This window comes from Dipteris shenzhenensis, chromosome 20, assembly GCF_047967505.1.
Source record: "Dipteris shenzhenensis isolate YYH24624 ecotype China chromosome 20, Dip_SZ_1.0, whole genome shotgun sequence".
In the NCBI taxonomy this organism is placed as follows: Eukaryota; Viridiplantae; Streptophyta; class Polypodiopsida; order Gleicheniales; family Dipteridaceae; genus Dipteris; species Dipteris shenzhenensis.
The window spans coordinates 9,304,104-9,315,636 of record NC_141615.1 but is presented as its reverse complement, the minus strand read 5'-3'; positions in this window follow the sequence as shown (position 1 = coordinate 9,315,636).

Below are 11,533 nucleotides of genomic sequence, written 5' to 3'. Positions count from 1 at the left end.
ATGTTCATAGAGGTTTAATGTCGAAGTCTAGCACCCTTTGGGAGCTTAGTTATAGAGCATGGAAGTTATCCGACCATTGGCCTAAGTGGAGGTGGGTGAGATCAAGCCCTGCACAATTGTAGATGAAGACCCTTGATATGGGCATGGCGATCTACAAGTGTCTCCACACATTAACTTGCCGCACACTTTGTAAAGAAATAGGGAGAGAGATAGGAGACTCAAGTTCACCTTTCTTCACAACACACAAGCGAGAGAGGACACAAGGTTGGAGGGTGAAGCCTTTCTTCACTTTTGCACACAACAACAATACAATAGAAGAGGGAAATACCCTATATGTCAAAACCTAGAATACGTGGTTCATATGTGAACCCAAACCAAAAACATACGTGGTAGTCTAACTACACCACGAGTACAACTAACATAGGCGGTGACATAAATGATAGTCATCCAGGAGATATATCGGGGGTAGAGCTTGATATCTCAACACTCCCCCTCAAGCTCAAATCCATCTCACGTACACCAAGCAAGCTCCTAAATCTGCGAAGCTTCTCGGTACCCAATGCCTTCGTAAAAATATCAGCCACCTGCTCCTCAGTGCTGACATAGACAAGATCAATCTCACCAGCTAGAACCTTCTCTCTCACAAAGTGATAATGCACCTCAATGTGCTTCGTTCTAGCATGATAAACTGGGTTATTAGCAAGCATGATGCTGCTAATGTTGTCACAATGAATGACAACTGCTGCATGAACTGACTGTCCCATATCTGCAAGTAGCTTCCGTAACCAAGCTACCTCACATGCAGCCATTGCTGCACCCCTGTACTCTACCTCTGTGCTCGACAAGGCAACTGTTGGCTGCTTCTTGCTGCTCCAACTGATGGCACCACTCCCAAGGGAAAACATAAAACCACTAGTAGATCTCCTGTCTGAGACACTACCAGCCCAGTCAGCATCTGTGTATCCATGTACCTGTAATGCACACCCAGCTTCATAAAACAGTCCATAATGCAATGTGGACTTCACATACCGCAGTATGCGCCTATCCGCATCCAAATGTGGCTTCCTCGGTGCCTGCATAAACTGACTCACCAACCCCACAACATAGCTCAAATCTGGTCTGGTTATAGTCATGTAAATCAAGCTACCTACTATGCGCCTGTACATAGTAATATCTTCAAGAAGCTCACCTGACTCTGCATTGAGCTTCACATTCTGCTCCAATGGAACAGAGATAGGCTTACAGCCTGTCATCCCATATTTGGACAGCATGTCCAAACCATATTGCCTTTGCAACAGCCATATCCCACTCGGGGATCTAATAACCTCAATGCCCAAGAAGTAACGCAGCTCTCCCAAATCCTTCATCTCAAATTTCTGCTTCAACAGCAGCTTCACTTCATTAATGTCTGCATCACTATCACCTGTAATAATCAAGTCATCAACATAGATGACTATAAGCACAATCCCTCTGTTTGTCCTTTTCACATAAAGTGAAAAATCTGAATTGGAAATCTGAAATCCAATAGTGACAAGATATTGTCCTATCTTGTCTGACCATGCCCTCGGCGCCTGTTTCAAGCCATACAAGGCTTTGCGCAACCTGCATACAAAATCGGGGTGTGACTTATCCTCATAACCTTCTAGCTGCATCATATAAACCTCTTCTTGCAAATCACCATGCAAGAAGGCATTTTTCACATCCATCTGATGCAAAGACCATCCCTTTGCAGCAGCCATAGCAATTACTGCTCTCACGGTTGCCATCCTTGCAACTGGGCTGAAAGTTTCCTCATAGTCAATTCCATATGTCTGTGCAAAACCTTTGGCAACCAATCTTGCCTTGTACCTGCTAACAGACCCATCAGCATTGTGCTTTACTTTGTAAACCCACTTGCAGCCAATAGCCTTCTTATCATGAGGCAAAGGCATCAAATCCCAAGTGTGGTTTGCATCCAAGGCAGCCATCTCTTCATCCATAGCTGCTTCCCAATTTTTATGCCCTGCTGCATCCTCAAAACATGTGGGCTCTGGCTCCTTTAGAACCTTGACCATATAAGCATAGTGATGTGCTGTATACCCATCATATCTCAGCCTGTCAACTGGATACTTAATACGAGTGGACCTCCGTACAACTGGATCAGTTGCAGGAGTCTTTAAATCATGCCTGCTTTTCCTTGCACCAGGTGTAACAACAGAAGGAATCCCAAGTTCCTCATCAAGGCTCATTTCAGGGCCACTTGACTCTCCATCAACATGACAGCTACCAGTAGACACATCAAACACTGGAGTATGGTCCACTTTTTCTTTTCCCTTATGTGATACCTGCACAACACTATCAGGACTGCCATGTGACAATTCACTAGATCTCAATCTCCCTGTCCATGCATTAGATCCACTAGTAGAGGACTCTCTGGGTCCACTCAAGGCTTGAGATTGCTGCTCTGCATTTATTGCAGCATTCCCATTTCCTGCATCTGCATCTCCTACCATAATAGTTGGTGCATACCAGCTGCTCATTTCATCAAAAACAACATCTCTGCTCACTTGCATTTTGCGAGTGGAAGGGTTATAACAGCGATACCCTTTCTGGTGCTGAGCATATCCAATAAAGATGCATTTTTCTGCCTTTGGATCCAGCTTGGTTCTCTTCTCATCAGGAACATGAACATACGCTATGCAACCAAATACCTTCAAGTGAGAAATATCTGGTTTTTGGCCTGTATACATTTCTTCAGGCGTCATGCCATGGACAGCTGCAGTGGGAGTTCTGTTCATAATATAAACAGCAGTTGCTACTGCTTCAGCCCAAAAATAATCAGGCATGCTTTTCTCATTTAGGATCGCCCGTCCTACTTCTGCAATATGCCTGTTCTTCCTTTCTGCAACCCCATTCTGCTGAGGGGTAGACCTGCATGAGTACTTCCTTTGAATTCCTTGTTCTTTCAGATATTCACAAAATTCTTCTGAAAAGTACTCTCCCCCTCCATCAGATCTTAGCACTTTAATATGCACACCTTTCTCTTTTTCAACCATGGCCTTAAAAGCCTTGAAATGGCTGAACACTTCACTTTTGTGCTTCATAAAATAAATCCACACCTTCCTAGTGTAGTCATCAATAAACGTCACATAATAATGGCATCCACCAATAGAAGCAGCTTTGGTTGTCCAAACATCTGAATGGATCACTTCCAAAGGTCTTCTGCTCACCTTAGCATTTTTGGGAAATGCATGTCTGGCCTGCTTACCCATTTGGCATGCTTCACATACCTTTTGCATTCCCTCAACTCTGAATTTAGGCAAACCTGCAACAATGTTTTTCGTTTGCATAGATTTCAGCCTTTGTATATTCACGTGCCCAATGTGCTTGTGCCATATCTCAATATCTGCAATGACACCTCTCCCATGCGCAAACATAGCAGCTTTCACCTCAGGCATATCAACATCCAAGGTGAACATTCTGCCATTTTTGTTGCCTTTCGCAACCAAGCGGCACTTATTTTTCAAGTCCTCAACGAAGCATCCATCAGGGTTAAATCTAACCTGCAGACCTTGCTCAACCATCTGGCCAACCGAAACCAGGTTCTTAGTGATTTTTGGAACATGAAGTACATCTGCCAAGTACTTTGTTTTGCCATCCTGCATAGCCAATGGCACTTTACCAACCTGCATAATTGGGTGCGCAGTATCATCACCTGTTTCAACATAACCTGGCTTATCCAAATTTCTGACATCATGAAACCACTCACCATGACTGGTCATGTGGTTAGAGGCACCTGAATCAACATACCAAACATCATTGCAAGCTGCAGCATCTCCTGACATGGAGTTAACCATATGCTGCATCACAAAAAGGTGCTCATTTCTGTCGTCACCATGCCCACTTGATGATGCATAGTTGCTTTGCTGCAACTTTCCACTTTTGATGTCATTCTGCTTTTTATAGCATGTATTCTCCTTGTGTCCAGGCTTTCCACAATAATAGCATTCTGTGCTGCTATTTACTTGCTGGTTCCTTTGCCATGATCCACGGCCTCTTTGGCTCCCCCTGCCTCTAGAACTACCACGTCCTCCTCCATAGGACTGGTTTTCCTGTTGTTGCTGTTGGTTCTGATTTCCTGCACGGCCACCAGAACGGCCTCTTCCTCTACCCTTGCCTCTACCTGTATTCGAGTAGAAAGCAGTCTCTTGAGAAGTTGAGGTGGCTGAACCACCATTCCTTTGCTCTTCACTCAGCAAGAGAGCAATAAGTTCCTGAAAATCAAGAAATGTTTCACGGACTCCAATGGATGTCCGAAATTGTGCATAATCTTTCCCAAGACCATTCAAGGTCACGAACACTAAGTCCTCATCATCAACAGGTGCTCCAATGGAGGCAAGAGAATCTGCAAGGCCTTTCACCTTCAAGGAATACTCATTTATATTCAGATTTTTCCTTTGCACATTGTGCAACTCCTGCTTTAGCTGCATCTTTCGTGCTTTGGTATTTGTGCTATACAGCTTCACCAATGTATCCCATGCCTCCTTAGGCGTCTCTAGATCCTGTATATGCACAATCATAGAATCTGAAATGCTAACGGACAGCCAATACAGGCATTTTTTGGCTTTTTCATGCCATTCTTTAAAGGCCTTCAATTCAGCAGGAGTGGGAGCAGCACCCAAAACTGGTTCTGCAGTTTCACCACTGATGTAATCCCAAACTCCCTTTCCCATAAAGAAGTTTGTCATCCTGAACTTCCATGCTTGGAAGTTGTTCTTGTCAAGCTTCTCACTGACAATGGTAGATAGATTCTCAGACATTTTACAAATCACGAATTGCAACAGCAACCTGTAAACACAGCAAATGCCTCAGAAGGGCAAATAGCAAAACTTCTGCGAAAAGCCTCACAGGGGCAGATCTGCAACACTGACGAAAGTGGTATTTCACCACACAGTCACTTCCTCGTGACGATTTTGCATCAACAGGCAACAGGCATGAATCTGCAACTCCCAATATCTCTGCACATAGGCATACGATGCAATTTCTGTGGCACCTTTCCACCGACTAGCCACGCGGTGGTCGCACAGCAAAAACAGGGCCTTTTTCTGAGTGCCTGCGAAGAACTTCCGCCTTCAAAACGGGCCCCGAAACGGCCTCAAATCAGAAAAATAAAGTCGCCAAGGGCTTCGCCCTTGCCCGCAGCATATACTGCACTCTCGCCGCACCGCAAAGGGCCTCTCAATCTGAAGCAGTGCACTCCTGCACTTCTGGCTGTGCTACCTGCAGAGATTTGCTCCCAAACTCGAAATAGGGAAGCTACACTGGTCCTCTTACCAGGACACCACAAACTTGGCTAGCTTTCTTGAGCTCCTTACCACGAACAAGGCTCTGATACCATGTAAAGAAATAGGGAGAGAGATAGGAGACTCAAGTTCACCTTTCTTCACAACACACAAGCGAGAGAGGACACAAGGTTGGAGGGTGAAGCCTTTCTTCACTTTTGCACACAACAACAATACAACAACAACAATACAATAGAAGAGGGAAATACCCTATATGTCAAAACCTAGAATACGTGGTTCATATGTGAACCCAAACCAAAAACATACGTGGTAGTCTAACTACACCATGAGTACAACTAACATAGGCGGTGACATAAATGATAGTCATCCAGGAGATATATCGGGGGTAGAGCTTGATATCTCAACACACTTTACGTGTCCATCGAAACTTGCATCCCAGCAAGACTTGGGCTACAAGATCTAGGATAGAACGTTCTCTCCCTCTTTCTCAGACATGGACCATTTCTCTCCTTGTTTCTCTCCCTCGTTCCGAGAGGTCTCAGGCATGTCATGAATGATGTCAAGAGAATGCAAGACTCAAGAGAGGAGAAATGAGATGTCACGAGTGAGGTAAGCATGGGCAAATTTTATAGTTAGGAATGAAAGTGATCGAGGGGGCCTATGTAGGATGTTAATATAAGGTATATAAAGGGAGTGAAGGTGTGTACATTGCAAAAGTGTTAAGTAGAAAAAAAAATGAGGCTAAGTCATGTTGTTCATGAGCACCAGCATATGGTGCATCTCCTTGCAGCTTGGGGTTCGTTTTTGAACACACCTCTTGGATGAACCCTACTCCTCCTCAATAAACCCTGCTCCTCCTCACCAAGCATGTGTCACTCTTTTCATTGTTCATCAGCTCTACCCTAGAAACCCCCTCCTTCCTCTGCCACCATAGCTCCTTCAGGATGCATTGGGATGTTTGGTGAGCATTGGGACATGTGGGGAGCTCATGGATGTCTACCTTTGCCTGCCTTATCCCTATCTTGAATGTTGGAGAACTGTGGATACAAAAAGCCTTGCTATCGAGCCTCTCTAATTAAGCATGGTCGTTAATAGACAAGTCTCTTCCTCCTCAATTTGCCCTTATCCTGTCACTTTTAGAGCTGAGTCATGATCACCTCCATTATCCCCTTCGTCCCCTATATCTTCACACCTCCTCTCCCCTCCCCTTGATCATTCCCCCAAATCCCCCCCTGTGAAGCCATCCTGCTTTGCGATGGGAAACATATAGGGCCTGGGTGCCAAGTGTGAGAGAGAGATCATTAGAATGCATAATAATGCATGCTAAAATCAATTATCTTTAAATCTGGGGCCTTAAAAGAATACATTGATGTCTAGGGAAATTTTTAAGCCACAAAGAAAGCAAGGAATGGAGAGGAAAAGATGGATCATTGTGAGGAGATGTAGAGAAGATGAATTTTAAAGAATTACACAATCGAAGAAAGAAGATGGATGTAACCAAAGTTGGAAAGGAAATTCGGTTGATGAGGTGTGCACAAAGTTATTCGGTGAGATCCTACATGTTGATTTGGAAATATAAAGGAGAGGCAGATAGTAGGAGGCTTAATTGATCTATGAGGAGCTGAGAGCATCAATGTGGGGACTCTCTGGGGAGCCGAGGCAAGGAGAGAACATACTCACAAAGTGGCACAAAACACAAGAGAGAACACACTCACAAAGTGGCAGAAAACACAAGAGATAGAGAGAGGTAGATCAGTTAACAATTCAACGATGGATCTTTTTCAGTTCCACCATTAAAATATAATTCACACCTTTCATATAGTGTGGGTTTTTTGTAGGGTTAGAAATGCTATTGTTGCTTCAAGTCAGTATTTTTACTTCTGTTGGAGCTTTGTATGGGCATGAAAAAAGTTTATCGCCGGTTGTCCAAGGAGAACCCAAATGATGGAAAATGCATAGCATGCCGGGCAGTGAAGGAAGCCCAAGTGGTTTACATTTGGCTACCTGAGGGGGATTATAGGCAGACTACTAATGGCATCTTTGGATAGAAAATTGAAATAGAGAAGAAATGAGGAAGAGGGGGTTTCATAGACACCAAAATTGGGAGAGCCTCAAGGCAAAGCTCTAAACTCATTCCAGAGTTGTAGGGCCTAGGTTGGGAGCACCCCCTAACAACCAAAGATGTATATCCAACCCAAAATTAGCAAGGGGACGAGCATTTTTTGAGCGAAATCTTCCGAGCGTCCGAGCGAAGGAAAAAAAAAGCTTCCAACTATGCATAAATATGGAAAAAATCGATCAGAAGAAAACATAGTTTCACTTAGAAATATGCAAAGTATTATAGCAATGCCTATTTTATACAAAAATCTTTAGGTGAATCTGTAGGAATGGTGAGAGCATACTGGGATGGCTTTTGAAGAAACCCACATGTAGAGTAGACTTCTCTATGAAAATTCCCTTATGATCCTTCTTACAACTTTTACTTAATAGGGGGTGACATTGAAAACCCTCTCTCAACCTATCTTCATGAAAGAGTTTCTTCAAAGAAAACTCATTGAAGCAAGCCATCCAGGTAGTTTCGCCAGCGAAACCCCTTTGAAGCAAGTCTCCCAAGGTAGTTTCGCTGGCGAAACTACCTTGGACAGCACTTTTAAAAGTGATATAACTTTCATATCCAATGTCCAAATATAGTCATTCAACCACTCAAATTGATCGGAACACCCCATTTGAGCACATCTATGGAGTTATATTTTGGAAAATCTTTCATATATAGTATTAAATATTACATGTATTTTATGAGAGTGATATATAAGCCCAAGTTAATACTTATTTATAGTAATTTAAACTTCTTTAGAAACATGTCCATAAATATGCTATAAAAACACTAAAAAGATATTGCCATATGATATAAATGTGTTAATAAGTAATTATATATGCATAGTATTATTATATTGAGAGTGATTATGAGGAATGTTTCTTAAAGGAATCAACACTTTTTTAAGGTAATAACAGGGGTACAAAGGGATGTCTCTAAATAAGAAAATTATGTTGTGTAAAAATGAATGAGTGACTAGTCTGTATATTTTTATGATAAAGGGATCTAGTTCTAGTGAAAATAAAAGTGTAAAAACCATGTTTCCTAAAGAAAAACATTTTTAAAAATCTCTTGAAAAACACGCTCGGATAAACCTGCTCATAGGTTTTTGCTCGTAAAATTGACGCATCCAATTAGCAAGCACAGATAGTGGGGACCCATCCATGGGGATTGAATGATGAAACAAGCCGGTCAAAAGTAGGTACTATTAACTAGAAAAGAAATCAAAGCATGAGGCTTGACGCTAGGCATGGCGATGCTCGAGGGCCATAGAGGAAAAGGGAACCTGAGGGGAGAAGCGTTAACATGGGTGGGGAAACGGGATTAAGAGGGGTGAGAATGAAGAGGGGGACTATGGCACAAGGGGGTAGGGAGAGGGGGAAGAGGAGCATGTACATGATGGGAGGTGGAATGTAGAGATGGAGACATCAAGGGGAGAGAGTCATGCTTTATTTGAAAGGAAGGATGGGGGGGGGAAATCAAAGTACTAGCTAGGTGGCTTTACAAGAATGAGCATGTCCCATCAAGGAATAGCTGCCTCCTTTTATAGCTAAGAGAGGGGGTCTCTCCTAATAAATGCATCCTCCCACATGCATGGTGTGTGTGGAGGAATCTCCCATGTGGGCTAGGAGGGTACGCACTCTCAATTGTATGCGACAACCCTTTGCCTCATTTTTCCACATAAATCAAACCCCATATCCCAAGTCTAAGATACTCCCTTGGTCTCTCCCCAATTTTATAATACATTCAAACATGTAGGAGGACAAGTGGAGGGTTGGCACAAGGAGTCTTGCCACCTCATCCTACTTTCCCCATTATTTAACTTGCATTCTTGGACTATCTACACCCCCCCCACATGGGCCTATCCTACATGGAGGGAATAATCCCATATAATATCCATTTCCACCTATTTTATATTACTTCTCCCTTGGTCCTTGGGCCATGTCTCACTAAATGTAGGCATGGGACTGCCTAGGTGGAGGGGTGGCACATGGAGGAACCATGCCACCTTAACATTTTATAATATTACTACCATGGATTATGTACAACACACCTTATGGGTCCTCTTACGTGGAAGGGTGGCACATGGTCATGCCCTGCCACCTCAACCCTGGGCCCTATGCACACCATATTGTATTATACTATTGCCACACATACAAGCACACACACACATTTATGCCTTTTACCTTGGTCAAATTTATCCATAACAGTTCCCCCCCCATGCAGGGAATGCACAACATTTCCATGCCTAGGACCATCACACACAAAGAAGGGCTTGACCTTCTTTCCATATGGCTTATGCAGCTCCTAAACTTGTATAGATCCATTATCACAATCCTCATCCCAAGAGAAATCAACCCCATCTTTTAATAGCATAGTCATGGGTCGCATCAAAGCAGCATATTGATCAATGAAGCGGCGATAGTATCCTGCTAGATTGACAAATGAGTGTACCTGACGTTTGGTTGTTGGCGGGGAGAGTTTGAGGATAGCTTCTACCTTCTCGGGGTCAAGCTTGATGCCCTCGGATGAGACAATATGTCCCAGTAACTTCCCTTGAAAGGCTCCAATGGTGCATTTATCAGGGTTGAGGTTGCCATTTGCGTCATTGACCCTTTGGAAGGCCAACCTAACCTTTATGACGTGCTCCTTCCGTGCCAAGAATATACAAAAATCATCTAAAAACACCTCCAAGAAAACCCCCAAATAAGGAGCAAACACCATCTGCATAAATCTTTGAAAGGTAGTAGGAGCATTGGTGAGGCCAAATGGCATTACTTTGAATGCAAACATCCCCCAGGGTGTGGCAAATGTGGTTTTAAGCACATCCTCCTCGGCAATTCTAATTTGATAAAACCTAGAGTAACCATCACAAAAAGTATACATCTCATGACCACTTACCTTCTCAAGAATGAGGTCTTGAAAGGGTAGAGGATGATGGTCCCTCTTGGTGGCCGCATTGAGTTTCTTATAATTGATGCAGACCTGCCACTTGTTGTTTTTCTTTGGGCTGACTACCACTTGTGAAACCCATTCAGTATTGTGGACCAGTACAATAAACCCAGATTCTACAAGCTTTCGTAACTCTGAATGCAAAGCATCAATTTGTAACCTCTGATACTTCTGAGCCAATGGCTTAGCATTAGGCTTCAGCTCTATCTTGTGTTCTATGGAAGTCACATGGCAAAGGTGGTGGTAGCTAGTTGCGAAGAGGTCAGGGAAACCTTTGAACATTTCTAGGAACTCGTTTTTCTCACTTGGAGTGAGGTCTGGGGAGAGCATAGATTCAAGCTATTGAGGACTAGTTGTTACCTTTTCCGCGGGTGGCGAGGTCGGACACACCCCCATCATGTAAACTTCTTCCTCTGAGAACTCCTCCCCCCCATTTGAATCTTCCATTGATTTAGACATCGAGGATGAGAGAGTATCACTATCCTACTCCTCTTCTTCTTCTGCTTCAGTGGCACCTGGTTGCACTGGGATCTTCTCCTTTGAAGCACCAAAAGACATGTGTCCTGTCTTCCAATAGCTGACTGCATCGCTCTTTCTCAACCACGATCTCCTGAGTATGGCTGGGTAACTCCTGCCTATATCTTCAATGTCCACTACATAGAAATTGATGGTGGTGGCAAACCCATTGACAATGATGGGCAAATACTCAATGACTCCCAGGGTAGCGAGTCGTCCACCATCTGCTACCTTGATTCGAGTGGAGGAACACCTTGTGCATTTCAAATTCAACTTCTTCATGATACGGGGCACCATGATATTACATGCAGCTCCCCCATCAATACACACACTTTTGACATGGCAATTATCTATGATGACATCTACTGTATGCGAGTGCCGATCAACTTCTTTAGAGATAGAAGAAATCTCTCGTACCTTTTCCTTTTTCTTGCTTCTCCTTGTTGAGAGCCCTTGCTACAGCTCACGTCTCACCTTAGGGCTTAATGCTATTAGTTGAGGAAGCGTGATGCTCAAAGATCGATGAGCGAGGTCCTGAATGACCGAATAGTCTTCTTGCCCTGAGCCGATAGGAAAATCTGAGGGCGACCACTCACTCTTGCAATATCTTTTAGTCTTCTCTATTGGGGGCTCTGCCATCTTAGCATCTGAGGGCTTTGAGAAGGACACCTTCTTCCTGGGGCGGCCC